Source organism: Pygoscelis adeliae, unplaced genomic scaffold, assembly GCF_000699105.1.
Source record: "Pygoscelis adeliae isolate BGI_AS28 unplaced genomic scaffold, ASM69910v1 Scaffold25, whole genome shotgun sequence".
In the NCBI taxonomy this organism is placed as follows: Eukaryota; Metazoa; Chordata; class Aves; order Sphenisciformes; family Spheniscidae; genus Pygoscelis; species Pygoscelis adeliae.
In genome coordinates, this window is record NW_008824808.1 from 1,370,709 (window position 1) to 1,386,534 (window position 15,826).

The following is a 15,826-nucleotide window of genomic DNA, read 5'->3' on the forward strand; positions in this document are numbered from 1 at the left end:
CGGTATGGGGGACCCCGGCCCGGGGTTGGTGGTGCGGGGGATCCCCAGCGCTACGGAAGGGCCCTGTGAGGGGGCAACGCGGGGCCCCTCTGAAACCATCTCCTGACCTCCCGGACTTTTATACACACAGAGGCCTTGGGACCATGTCTGCTTCCAGCACAGCTGAGGAGCCAAGCCGAGCCAGCCGTTCTCTGCAAAAACACCCCGTGGGAAACCACGGCATAGCCTGATGGGTGAGCACGGTTTGGGGGGTCCACCCCCAGCCGCCTGCCATCGTTGTCCATCTAGACTGTCGCCCCTGGCTCCATGGGCAGCAAATGTTGACAGGAGACGTGCTGGCGCTGTGGGTTGTCGTCCCCACTGGCTGCCATCGCTCATTCCAGGACAATATCCACCAGACATACGGAAAACACTTCATTTTTACTGAGCTGCCACATGCAAGTGCTTTACTAACGAGAATTCCTGAATATTGAAAAAAACTATAACCTGCTTGCTTGTTGTTGAAACACCATACTCATTCCTCCCAGTGGCACGTTGTTGGGAGAGGAACCACCGCGAGTGCTGCGGGCAGGGAACAAGAGGCTAGGACATACCACAGCCCTCTCAGAGCTGGAAATGGGGATTTAGCTGGGATCTGCCAAACAACCAAGGGTCTCCATGATGCAAAAGGCTTTTTAAAAGCCATTAAAGTTACTGGAAATTGAAAGTATGACATCATTATTGGGCTACTACCTGACAGTGTCGAGCTGTTCCCTAACCTATATTTTTTAGTACTTTTCCAGTCTAAAGTGTCACCTTTTAAAAAAAAAAATCCTTTCCGGGTCATTTAAGAGCTTCTAAAGTGATCTTCCATTCCACAAAAAGTATGGTGTTTCAACAACAAGCAAGCAGGTTATAGTTTTTTTCAACATTCAGGAATTCTCGTTAGTAAAGCATTTGCATGTGGCAGCTCAGTAAAAATGAAGTGTTTTCCATATGTCTGGTGGATATTGTCCTGGAATTGTTTACTGCTGCTCTCCTGCTGGCTAACAAAGGATGGATTTTGCAGTATTACCTTTCAGCAAGTGATTGAGTCAGCTGGGGAGGGAGGAGAAGGATGGTGGAGTTTCTCCCAGAAATACGGGAAACATGAATTACCCAAAGGAACTGGTTCTTGTGCATGATTGTGCCTCCGCTCACAGTGTAAGCGTGTCACAGCACAGGCTCCATGGGCTTCTTGGAATGTGTGTCTTGGCTCGAGCTCTGTGAAGCCTCCGCTTACTCATAGGCACTGGTGGCTTTTTTATTTAAGACGGCAGAAGAAATGTGGCAGAGTTTTGCAAACATGAACTGGAGGTCATCGGAATGAGATGCCAACCACTCAGCATGATATGATACACAGATCATATAATTTCTTTGGGAGTAAAGAAAAAGACCATTAGCAAACCACACATTCAAACCATTTAACACAACATCTCCATCATGAACAAGGAATTTACACTTTTTGGCAAAACCATCATTTTTTGTGGAGTTACCAGCATTTCTGTATTGGTTGAGTTCCTATTTTATCGCTTTCTCTTAAATAAGAGCTGAGATTTTAAAGGAACAGAACACCTCCGTGCACTGGTCTGTTTAGAGACCTGCTTCAACTGGCTTGCAAATAAAAAAGTGCTTTATCTGATTGTTCAGCACTGCCAAGCTGCCTTCCAATGCCAGAGCCGCTTTGAGGTGCCCCTGTTGCTGTTCGTGAGGATCCATTGTAACAGCATTCATTTTCTCCTCTGAAAGACTCTTGTCTTTTCAGTTTCCCACCTATAAGATCAGTAAGTAAAAGTGAGTAAATGTGGGGCTAAAATTCATGCCAATAGCAAAATTAACACAGATTTCAAAATGGTTTGGGTCGTTCACATCACTTTATCTTTGAGAGCTGATTTATTTTACATTGGATGCATATTCTCACCGTGTTTCCAGGACGTTATTCAGTGGTCTCAGTTTTGATGCATAATGCTAAAACTCTGTATTTATTTTGCTCCCTAAACTTCTGGAGGTCAGTGTTGTTTCTCTTTCAACCATAACAATCAATCAGAGCAATAAATTTAATTGCTTTTGGTCTGCACATCTATCATTTGAGCATCCCAGGTCCTGTGGGGGGAAAAAAAAAGTAAAACAAAAACACAGATAGGGAAACATTTGTTTTCTGTTTGAACTATATTAAATCTATTAATATAGCAGAAGTTTTCAACGTCTGTTGTAGAGGTCTAGTATCATGACTAATTCAACAAGAACCGGACGCTACATTTCTGGGCAACTTCTCTGAACACTGGCTGCCACTCAGACTTCCCTAGCACATTTTTCTCCAGCAAACATATTCGAAGAATGAGTTTCACTAAAAAAAGGGCAAACACTCCAGAAGCTTTTCTATATCACTCCAGGGAGCAAATTTCATTCTTTAACTTGACAACATAATACTTTACATTTTGAATGTTAACTGTGAGGCTCTAATTTTTTGTTTCGCAACCTTGCACCGAAGGCTAGAACTGGAAAGCCTGCAGGGACCATCTGAGCTTAGCTAGATTTTTTTACACGTAGATAGCATCAGAAGCAAAATAATTGAATGCTGCTGCTTGAACAATCAACCTTTTATTACTGAACTACCTAGAGAGAAGAAGGTGGCCCATTTTCTGTATTTTAAATTAACCTTTCAAGGGAAGGATTGGTGAGGCTTTTAAACACCAGTCAAGATTGTAGCCTCTGTTTGTCAACTACTAGCACGAAGTAAATTGTGATTAGAAAAAAAATACGTAATTTGCTGAAGCCTTTCAATGTAAATGTTTTAGTAAAAGCAAAATAGCTGATACAAGTGTTATCAGGTTTCTAAGTAAAGGGCTTATTCCTGAACATCTTGATATCTAATTAACAGATTCTTCCATTTAAGCTGGTTTGGTTCTCAAATCCTGAGGTATCAACATTTTTGAGATTACTGATTGAGCTCTCTAGAGCTACCTTCTTAGCAACAATGCGGCCAACTGGAAGTGCTAATTAAAGTAGACTCGCAGGCCCAAGGAGCGGAGCTGACTGGAATTTCCTGAACTGGTTTTCTGTTTTTGAGATACAGCTTCCCTTCCCCCCTCCCAAATCCTAGAATTTTCAAATGTCAAAGTAATTCAGACTTTTTTTTAGGTAAGTAAAACAAGTAAGCATAAAAAGGAAAGGTGATTGAGATTTTTCACTGGTCATCAGCACATTTCAGTCAACAACAAAAACTTACTGTTTTTAAACCACCTAGGAGTGGTCTAAGAAAGCTAAGGGAACTTATTTTGAAGAGGGCAAGTAAGGAATTGTATGTTCCGTGGAACCCAGGTCATACGTAAGGAACATGGAGTCATGTCGGATGTCCAGGACAAATATTCTCACCCTTGACATCCCACTGTGCTAATCTGCGGATGAGGTATTTTTAGTTAGCGTTAAATCAAGAAATGTTTGGAATATTTCCTAATGGCTTTTCAGAATCAGCAAAGCGTAGGCTTTGAGCTACAAATGTATTTAAGTAAATAATTAATAACATATATTACTCTTTGAGTAATATAATTTTATTATATTACTCTTTGAGTATATATTACTCAGAGTAATATATACAAGATAATATTGTATATATGATATATATTATTGTATATAATGTATATATTGATATATTGTATATCAATATTGTATATGTTGATATATTGATAATATTGTATATATTATATATATAATACAAGATAATATATACAAGAGTACATATATTACTCTGAGTAATATATGTTCCTTATAATATATGAGTAATATATGTTCCTTATTAACATATATTACTCTTCCTTAGTAACATATATTACTCTTTGAGTAATATATGTTCCTTACGGCTTACGACCATACGGAAAAGCTGATTTATACTAACCCAAACCAGAAATACTTGATTTGTACTTTGGTAGTGACATGTGCTATAGGCATGCCCAATGATCAATCAAGGCAAATGACTGTTTGAACCGGTATTTTGCAAAGTAAAGATGGTTTTCATGATTGAGAAACTTGGGTCTTCTAATGTTGCTGCAACAGAGAGAGAATAGATGAGATGCCCATATTTTCAAAATGGCTATTTTTCTGCAAATCTGTAGAGGATCTCTATTTCTATGTGGGGTTACTGAACATGAGGCTTGTTTCGTTTTGCAGCTTGGGCACCCCAAAATTAACAAACATAAAATCAATACCAATTGAAACTACAGTCCGAGTAATGACAGTGCATGGGATTTGATCATCAGATACATTAGGTTGCTGGAAAAGGCAAAGTTTAGCTGTTTATGTTCCGTACTCCTTTTCTCGCAAATATTTCTTTCTTTATGTGATGTTCATGTGAATTATATGGACAAAGGCCTGACTGTAGACACACAGACATTTTACCTGCCAAAAAGCTGTCTTAGAACATATGCACTGCCATACAGAGAATTAACTCCATGCTGTGAACAGTAATATACTGACTTTAAAATTTTTTATTATTATTTTAATTTTTTTTCCATTTTGAAACCCATTATCATGACATTAAGTAAACTGTTTGGTGATAGAGACTGTGTTAAGAAAAGAAATCACAAAGTACATAAGCCATGTATTTTCTGTGCATTAGCCTCTCACCAGCTGTTTTATCTGCTCTGGGAATCTAAAAAATCCCTCCCAGCCCTGAAACTCAACCGTGTCTTAGATACTGTGCTGAGGAAAAACTGCTTACTTCCTCCAGAGCCGATTTGTACTTGGAAACACCCTCCCTGCACGTTGTACACATACGCTTAACTTCAAGGCAGACAGCACACCTACTCAAATTAAGAGTTTGTAGTGAGAAGTGTGAAGTCTATGTACAAATCTTCTCAGAATGGGAGTTGTGGTTTTCATCAGGGACCTCAAATCAGTAATGCAGCTGCAAGAGTATGCCCATATTGTATTTCACAGGCTGCTTCTCAGCTGCCCTCAGCTGTCTTTCTCTACAGTGAGCCTGCAAGCACAGCTTCAAACACAGCTGGTGGCCATGCCTTCTCGCACGTGCACATCACAAGTCACCTGAATACTCGAGAGTGTCCGGTGTCATGTTATGTGAGGAATGAGCTTATTCTGCTCCTGAGCATGTCCAGATAGGCTGTCCCTGAGGCACACTCGTAAATACTTTAATTGGGGTGACCAGTCCTCCATAGATCTTTAAATATTACTATGCTACAAACACATACTAGAGATTACAGTACTTGAGAATATAAACGTTTCCACTGAAGAAGTTTTCTACTCATTAGGGATGGTGCTTGCCTAAGTGTTTATGTGAATCACAGCAGGTAATGTTTATACAGCACCCAAGCCCAGTGCAAAACAGCTGGAGGAAAAAGATCACCTTCAACAATTGTCAATGCCATATTTGTTTTTAGATAATTAATGAAAGACTGAACAATTCCACTGTGGTTTCATCACAGCATCATCCATGTTTAGGGAGAGAGTTTACAGCCACCTCATAACTTCTGCCATCGGCTTCCTTGCAGGCTTTATTAACAGACAGCTATCTTGCTCTGCTGTGGTTGGTACAACACCCTGAAACATGCCCGAGACCTAAAGCACGCCTTATATTATGCTAAATTATTAGGAGGTGACTTGAGCTTGCTGTGTGCATGTATACAGAGAGAAGACATCCAGTAGCTGGCAGGCAAAAACCTAATGAGATACCATGGCTGGAAGCTAAAGTTGGACAAATTCAGACTGAAAATAAAGCATCTTTGTTTTTTTTTTTTTTTTTAATCTTTTTAATACAGCATAATTAGCTATTTGAATAATTTATTAAGCAAAGCAGTAGACTCTCCATCATTTTAAATCTGTAATTCAAAGCTATGGATTTATTTAAAATATACTCTTTACCAAGCTTACACTGACAAATTTTGTGGTCTGTATTATACAGAACATGACAAGAGATGACCGGAGCGATTTGAGAAACCACAGAAGTTAATTCCAATTAATTCCATAAAGCTACGATCTTGTTAATGCTCTAGTCACCCAACTGTACAATATACCTGCAGTACCAATGCCCGACACATCACCTCCTTGTCCTGAAGCGGTAGCAGAATAAAGGATCTCACGAAATCTGGCTGGCTGGGCCGTGCCTGGCCAGTAGTTGGGTAATGAAAGTGCTGTACGGGGAGGATCAGTTTTATGCAGGTGGGCTGCAAGGTTTGAGGGTGGAAAATCCTCATTCAGAGAAAGGAAGAAGGCCAGTGGGCGGACTGCAGGATCTGCTGAGAAAGGCGGCAGCTGGCTGGGGCGAGGTACCAGACTGTACGTGCTCTGTCGTAGGGGGCTGGAGTGCAGGAGAGGAGAACTGGGAGCCTGGCAGGGCACTGACCTAAATGTTGGAGGACATAACAGTGGAAGGAGAAGGCAGAGAAATGCAGGCAGGTGTTTTACTGCTCTTCATACTGGTTTGCACAATCGTTCTGTTAGTATGGGGTAAAGACATTTGGCATCTATCCATTAACAGAAGGAGAGCAAAATGTTAACAGAGGAACACATTACACCACGTAATGGTCTGAAATCTCCAAGTGACTGAGCGATATGGTATCGGTATTTTCAAATCAGAATTTATCTTTGCAAGTAGACCAGTGCCAAAAGACTTCTGTGAACACAAAGAACAAAATGACCCTATTATTTGTATTCATAGAGCAGTCTTAGCTCTGAAACAAAACAAAAACAAAGAAAAAATCTCCCCAGCACAAAACACAGTCAAGTTCAACTCAAAGCAGGACACAGAGGTGCAGGCACCAGTGTTTTAGAATACACGGAACACTGCTCATGTCTATAAATAATTATCGGATGCTCTCATAGCATTAGTGTTACAGATATGCACAAAACCAGCATGCAAAGCTGCTGATTCCTGGTAAGTCTCGTGTCAGTGCATGAAAAAATAGCTGCAGTGATGCAAGGCACTTAGTGCATTCTTTGGTTCTAGGTTCCTGAAAACAACTATTGCAAGAGAAATAGGAGCTTGGAGAAAGAGGAGATAAATAGAAGAGAGAATGTTTTTTCTATTATGGCTGCATGTATTTATGGGGAACAGAGTGTGTTGCCTGTTGCCAGTCTAGCAAAACCTGCTGGGATTTTTAAATTAATCAGAAAGCCAAATTTTGTTAATTTTCTCAATTCACTTAGTCTGCTTTGAAAATTGCAGGCTTTGGGCTGTGCGAGAACAGTGCATGGATCAGACTATAGAGCAGTCAGAGGATGGATGATGGCCTGCCTTTTGGAGGGACTGGGATTTCCTCAGAACAAAGGCTTATCCCATTTATGACATGTCTTGAGAAAGCTTATCCTGTCAAGTCATTTATCACCCTACTAACTAGCTACTGAGCACGGGTAATGCTTCTTTGCTAGATCAGTGAGGGAAAAGAGAATTTCAGAAGAAAGGAATTTTCATTTGGTGATTTTAGGAGGTTGGGAGAAGAGCTGATAGGAGTTAGGCTATCTAAGCTCTTTGAACCATGAGAAAAACATACCGAGAAGGATTTTACTAAATGCTCGTAGTGCAGCTAAAATACGGCCTTTCTACTGAGGGCAACCTCATCTCGTTACCTAGGTATTTAAATTATATGAATTGGCACAGCCCTGTGGTTTGCAGTATAAGATTTGGAGTAAGTAGAGGATGCTCTGAGATGGATGTGGCTCTAATTACTAACATTGAGGTGAATTAAGGCCATCCTATATTTATGAATGTCTGCCTTAATGCTAACTGTGAGACAATTCTGACATGAGATGTGTTATAACACAGATGACCCCATAAGCCCCACAATTAAAAAGCTTCGTTTCCGATGAACTTTGAGGTTGGCTCACTTTAACGTTCAAGAAGGCTCAGACTCCATTGGAAGTACTCGCTGCAGTGGGGGTATTTGTAAGGTCAATCTACTCCATGTAGCTTTTTTCTACTAAGCGGGTATCCTCAGTTAGCACGTTTTCTTGGCATGTACAAGAATTTGACATCTTTTGGTACTCTTCTACTTGGTCATGTTCAGCTGGAATTGACCAACAGGTTAAAAGACTGTGAAGGGAGATGAGGACAGGTAGTCAGATAGCTTAACCTTCAGAAAACCGGCACATCAGAAAACTGGTTTTTTTAATATATATATAAAAATATACATATACACACTCACACATTTAATTACACAGCTACAGATGTAGCTATGTAATTAAAAGAATGTCTCCTAGACCCAGACAATTATTAAAAAAAATAAAAGTAGTCACTAAATATAACAAATATATGATCTTACAAAAGCAGCGTGGGTTTCCGAATATGCCAGTCAATTTCTTACTTGCCTTCCTCACAAGGATTCAATCAGAGGCTCAGGAAACAAGCTGTATCAGTGTGTACAAATGAAGGTCATGCATCAAACTGCTGTGCTTTCTTTTTAAGTGATGTTGTGATTACTTGAATTCAGTGAAGTACTAATCAGGGAGGTCATATTTTTGAGATTCATTGTTCAGGCAGGCAGTACAAGGAAAAACATCAAAGTTAGCAGGGATATATTCAAACCAGGTGTTACTTTGATGAAATCTGAGAATATTTCTTGCATACAAGCATCCCTCTTGTGCTAGAAGCCTACTTTTATGGGCTGTCTGAATTCACTAGTGAAGGATTTCTTGATGTAATTCACAAGTAAGAGAAATACGAGTAAGGGGATTACTTAAGTTCATCAGTGCTGAAATGCAGGATTTAATAAGTTATCTTCATAAATAGCAGTGAAAAACACTGGGATATTTTAAAGAGTATTTCAAGGTATCTATCTAATCGGAAGATGAGTTATAGGTGGCATCCTCCAGCCTGCAAAAGTATTCCCATCTGTAAAGCAACCACGTGTAAGGCAAGCAGCAGGAAGAAAAGAAAACACAGACAGAAAAGGGAAAAAAAAAATGCTGGTGAAGGCACCTCTACTACAAAGACAAGTATTCAATCATGTCTTCTAATAAGAACGTAGAACGGGAGCTGCGAGGACGCATGACAACTGCCTCTCTAGGGGAGGGGAATGGAGGGGTAGCAGGCCCACAGTCTACATCATCTGAGCGCGAGTGATACAGTTCAAGTTCACCTCCAAATCTGGGGAAGAGAAGAAGAGGCAGGACTTGAAGAACTACATCCCCCACATACTTGCTCTGTATGTATCCCTGCCTTGAAAAAGAAAACGTTATTTCACAGTATTTCATAAATGTGATTGAAAATAACTTTTAGCGAGCATGAGCCCTGAGATGGGTGACAGCGAGAGGCGTAGTCCCTCCATTAGCACTGCACAGAGAAGCAGCCCTTACCCTGTGTGTGTGGTAGTGAGTCCCCTCACATAAGTTGTGCTAAAAAAAAGCCATCATCACATTATAATCAGCCAACAATACTGACCTAAAGCAGATGCACTAGGCTGTGTTTGCTCAAAGGTGGTACAGAAAATAAAAAATTTGCCAACCCAAACCACTGCCAACCCCCAACACTCCAAATCCGTATTAAAATGCATATTAAGATCAGCTCTTTCTTGAGATCTGCCTACTGGATTTCAATATATTTTACTAATCACCTCAAGCCAGATAATGCTTTTGAAAGCAAAATAATCTTTCTAAAATTCTATCTAGCTATGCAAAGACTTGTGACTGGGTAAGGCCAAGAAAACTGCACTGAATAGAGATAAATCATATGTCAACACTAATACTTCAGAACTGAAAGCGGACTTGAAAATTAAGCATTTTCCCTGTTCAAGTGTTATCTGTGCATGCATCTCCTTTTTTAAAATGTGAATTTAACACACAGAGCAAGCAGTCCCAGGGAATGAAGTCGCTTGTTCTTTAGGGCATGTTCAACCAGCAATCCCAGGAACTTCCTCGTAACAGCCCAGCTGAAATGCTTTCACCCTGATGCAAGCAGGCTGCCTTGAATAGTTTAGGTTCCCTGCTTATTTACCCTATAGCTTCTGCGACAATAAGCCACATTGTCATTTTTAGTGATGCATTCAAGAGGGACTCATCCAAGGCCTCATTACCTGGTGCAGTCATTATAACATAATGAGTTTTAAATCAGTCTAGTCCAACTCAGTAATTGAAACAAGGTACCCGGAGCTGTGCTTCTCAAATTTTCCCATACCGGGCCTTTCCACTCTATTTCCTAAAAACCATCTGTCCATCCAGTCTGGACCTAACTACTGTTCCAACACTAGAAGAGCAGAGATGTTTAAACCTCCTGGTATTTGCTTATCACTCCTTGGATGCTCCCCTGATTCAGCCTACATGCTGACATGACGGGTTCTGTCTAAATGCGATCATTCACAGAAGTGCTTCTCGTGCCCCCATCACCATAATATTTGATAATTCACAGGTCACGTAACCAAGTCCCCTACTCTTCACTTTAGGACTGATTACAGTGGCAATGAGAAAACCAGTGATGCCGGCTTTGCACTAGTGGAGAGCTTGTACACAACACACAAGTTCTCAGATGGAAGGAACCAGCAAGATTTCCAGCCCACTTGTGGGTCAGGACCTATTTTAGATGGATAAAAATGCATCAGGAGTCAGGAGTGTCCCTGGAGTGTTCTTGCTCAATTTCTAATCATTTAACCTCAACCTCTGGTAACACCAGGCTACAGCTGCTAACAGCATTATAATTATTTGGTTGTTAAGATCACATAAAAAACTTTAATAGCCAGGGTTATGGATACCTTGCTATTACTAGGGCTCCCACTTCTAGCTCTGAATCTGCAACTGCAAGAGAGAAGGAAGAAAATTCCCTCAGAATTTCAGGAAGAACATTTTGAGGAGCTTTGCTTTGACGGCCTCTCTCTCGCTACTTAGTCAGACCTAATCCTGCACAGTTTAGCTCTGAGAAAAATCACAAACTGCTGAAGAGGTAGACAACACTTCTGATTATTTCTCACTTGTTAAATGCAGCGTGTGCAAGAAAGAATGGGGGTCTTTACCCCAAGGAGGTTGCAATTATTTCTTTGACCACCTCTTGCCAGGCTTCCTCATGACTATCTCTGCATTTTTCTGAACTCTCATGATCCCACTGCAAAGTGAGTAGAGTCCGTATTTCCTCTGTATAACCTGTCTGGAGTGCATGAACAGCATATTTTTCTCATCTCAAGAGTTTCCCATATCTTTCTTGGGAGAGTGGTACATGGGAGGGAGGGGGAACTTCAGCAGCAATTGTTCCATCTCAGTGCATTTTGATAATAGCGAGTGTGCTTGTGAAATCTGTCTTGCACTTGAGCAGCTGCTAAGTTCTCTGAGGAGACATTTCCCAGGTTTTAGTTTTGAAGAGAACATTGCTGCACTAAGTTGTTACCACGAAGCTGTGCCTGGTACAGAATGACAGGACAAAAGGGGCTCGAATCAACTCTCAACACCTTTGTCTTCACTCCTCCTGTATTTTAGTGCATGTTCTTGCATTACTAGCTCTTGCACTGATTAAAACTGACTTGGTCTCACTCCCTATTCTCCGACGAGTGCAATATTCTCAATTCAGTTCCCTCTCTCCTCCGCACATGGTATATACAAGTTACACTTCAAACGTTTTACCTATAGGGTAGGCAGTCCAACCGCATTCCACGCTCTTCTCTCATTTCTAATCTGGTTGCTTTCAGAAAGCTAATTGTGCCTGCTAGGAAACACCTCTGCTGCTCGACAGTGCCCAGCACCGTCAAGCCAACCACATTGTGTTTTAGAAGGAAAGCCACACCTGGAAATTGTCATACTGGCTAACTGCACATTCCTCTGCCAAATGGTTATAAGCAGCCGAATTACAAGTTTTAGAATATATCTGTGAATAATGTATAGTCATGTATAAGTTGGAGACAAAATTTCTGAGAAAAAAAATATTATTTGAATGAGTATGGTAATGAAATAGGGTACACATAAGTGTAGGATACTGTGGCTCTAGAGTAGGAATACACTAGAATCAAATTATGCAGCTTTTGTTACAAAGTTTAAGGAGTCCATCTGGGTGAAGAAAATCATTGCTAGCTACCAAGATTTTGGTGTGATCACATATTCTAGAGACTTAAAGCTGCCTGAGCAGCTACACCAGGGAATACCACTAAGAAAAACATGAGATTCTGCTGTTTGAAAACAGTGAATATATGAATGAAGATGCAAGTGGCAGAAGGATTAAACCCAAATGAAAGTTTGGAAGATCTTATTCCACACTTAACCTCTCTGTTGGGCACCAAACATAAGATGAGGCTAATGCAGATGGCAGTATCCTGATTTTTTTTGCCGTGCCAGCTAAAGCCCTGGGAGTAACGAAAGGTATTCCTTCTCTATAGTAGCCTACAGCCTGAAAAAAACGCAGATGAAGAAAACCGGAGGATAAGACTAAACACAGACAAGGGAAGACTGGCACAACTAAGTGCTACTGCAATCACCACCTAACTTGAAGCTTGGGGAAGATTATGCTGATGAAGTCTACATTAAAAAAAACAAAACCGAAGCATCTCTGCCACATTCATATGCAACTCTGCACAGTAAGTGGAAGTTAGAAAAATCCCTAAACTGAGTTTAAATACACCACTAAACACACTTGTACAAAAACTGGGCTTTAATCCAAAGCACAGGCACAGCCAAGGCTGTCTCTGCTCAGCTATCACAATAGAGAGCAGCTTGCTTTGAGCTTGCTTTGCTAAAATGCTTTCAGGTGAGTGTCTTGAGCCTTCAAAATCATGTATCACAATACGTGTTGGTTTATCCTTGATGCAACAACATAGGGAGTAGGTACCACAAAAAAAAAATAGCATGTTAAAAAAAATGGCTTACAGTTACTGAGAAGCTGTGATGCAAGTATTTTGTGTTTGCATTTTAAATACTAGTTAATGCTTCATAAATGTCTCTATATTACTATTTACATAGATCAGGAACCCAGCCAGTGCTTGCTAACAGATTTGGCTTGCTTTCCAGTTCTCTCCAGCCTTCAAAAAGCAAAAAAGCAAACTAAAAATCCCCAAGGCTGTACTTTCTGAGCCCACCACATGCCTGTGCTCAGTAATCATCAAACTGAAAGATATTCACTAAGTTCTCACAACAAACTATTCAGAAAGAATCTATTACACTGAGAGCTGAAGTATGTTTCTGTAACAAGAATGTGATGCGGTAGTTTGCAATTTTTAAAATGGGGTTTATAATGAACCTGGATTTGGAGAAAGAAAGGGCAAACTAGTTCAATTAATGTCATTATTATTTTCACCGAAACATGGAATATGCACTATTTTTTACAAACATGGCATTTCAGAGCTTCAATGTCTGGTAGCATAGATGTGATACTGTTCCCCTAAAATAGTAGCAATGTTTTTGATTAACCCAAGCTGACTTACTGCCATCCCAGAGACCGTAGGATGGTCTGGAAGAGATCTATGCACTAGCTTCACAACCGAGCAGCTTTAAATGAATGGATGGATACAGCTGGTGCAAAGGCAGCTCAACATCAGTCCTCCTGGTGGACTTGCTAAAAGCCTGTGCAAAATTCCCAGCCCCTTACAAGGCTTACTTGTGCACACAAACGTTCAATAAAAGGTAGGTAGGGGTTTACCTGTATAGATGAGCATAATGCGTGTGTGTGCGTACACCTCCTTGTGATGTGAAGAACCCTTCTTAAGGTTCACTATGAAATAGCACATACAGGTGCAGCTACATAAAGACGAGAGGGAAGCTGGAACCGGTATGAAGAAAAGCTGTAGGGTGAAAGACACTAAATGACTCCCATCCAGCTGAAAAAACGAAACACGCAGTGTAGCAACAACAAGCAGCGCTAACATCACAGGGTGCAATATGGATTATACTGAGCAGACTTTGGCAGTTACCCCCACCTAAACAACCAAGACTGCTCACAGGTCAGAGCTGTGCTTTATTTATTATTCACTAATTCCTTCAGCATGAGTTACAAGAAGGACATACATTTGAAAGCAGTAATTCACGCTGTTTTTAGTAACTTACTGAAATAATCAACATACGGTTCCCAATGCTCCCTACAATTACCCTTCCCAACATCTCTCTAAAACAGATACTGTAGGTAATAGGTAAATATAACAAATAAGTAAATTCAATTTAGACAACGGGGAACTCCAACAGAGATACCATTCTGCTAGGCATCACCCTACTGTTCTCTTAAAATCCAGTTCTGCAACTGTTTTCAGTAAGAGCAAGACTAGACTGATAGATCGAGAGTATCTGAAAGTCCCTACTGAAAGCATATCGGCAGGAATCTGAAATCAAGTTAGAACAGATTGATAAGAGAACTAGGTTTCATTTAATCTGAATGCCAAACACGTCTCCTTTGCACATGCTGGGATTGAAGGCAGATACTCTTCTCATCCATTATTCAAAACAGAAGCGTTACCTTTTGGTCGTCAGATTTCCATGAGCTCATGGCAAATCACAGGAGAAAACTCCATGCGGCCAGGAGACGGGCAGAAGAGAAATAGTTTTACACTTTCTAATAATATGAAGTGCTACGTGTTCTGGGACAACACTTTATTTCAGCATTAAGCAGCCCCTGTGATATCTATGTACTTAATTCATATGACTCCAGCCTTACAGTGAAGTCCAGGCTGGGAGCGTTATGAAGAAGCATCAGCACAGGCCACTGGAAACTGACTTCTCGTCTGCCGTGTTTCATGTATCTCAGGGCCAGCCTGAGTGTTATTTACAGTCAGACGACCAAAGACACCCAGCCTGTAAGCACTGATTTAGTGAGAAAGCATCACCCCTTCAAGAAGATAATGCCCATATGAAAGAAACTTATCCATCCTAATTCTCTCGTGATGGTTTTTACTTTCCTGTTGACTCAGACTTACTAGAATGAAAGGCCCCGTGGATGGTATGTTTTAGATACCCACGTATTTATTCTACTAGTTGATTTCATGCACCCTTAAAATAAATGCGATTTTGAGCTAAAAGTACAAGGAGAAATGGCCTAATGGCTGAGACTCTGGCTTAAAATTAGGAATAAAATGCAGCCAGTCACAGGTTTGCTGGGCAACCACCTCTACCTGTCTCAGTATCCCTATTTGTAAATAAGGAATTAGGACATATGCTCTCATTTTATCAAATGCTTTGGGGCTTTCAGGTAGACAGTTCGTCACTCTGTTCACCAAAAAAACCCATACTTCGTTTATAGTATGGTGCCCCACAACTAAGTAGTAGACCTTCCTTTCCCTGGTTAAACACTTGTGGCACCTCCCACCCCTTTAGCTGATGTAAAAACTGACAAAGCTGAGCACAATGTGCTCTCATCATTTTCCAGGCTCTTGCAACTTCCAAGATGCGACAGAAACAAGCATTGCTGGATGCACATTACAGGACCCCAAGTGATGCTGAAAGATCTCACAGCCCATATTGTCCAAGAGCTGAGGTAGCGACTGTTGGCCTGTACTGGGAGGGTCTTAGACAACAGGCACGGCAGGGCCTTGGGCAGAGGTAATAAGGTGTTGGGTGTTTTATAGCAAGCTCGTTCTCTGTGAATCTACAACACGTGCATCTGGTGCTGAACTATAACCATCTCCGAATGCAAGGAACACAGCGTGAGACAGCTGCGGTCATACAGAAACCTAAGGTAATTCAGAAATGAATGGGAAGAAAAGTAACTGCAGAGCAAGCGGAATTGGTCACTTACCCACCAGTGCCCTCCAGTGGCTCACCCAGCAACTCAAGGAACTGAAGACAAGAACCTGTTTCAGAGGTCAAAGACACTGTTTTCATTGAAATTGTTTCACTAATGGACAAAAATGAAAATGCTGACATCTGGATGTCAAACAGCTCTTTTTAAAATTTAAGGTCTTGCATG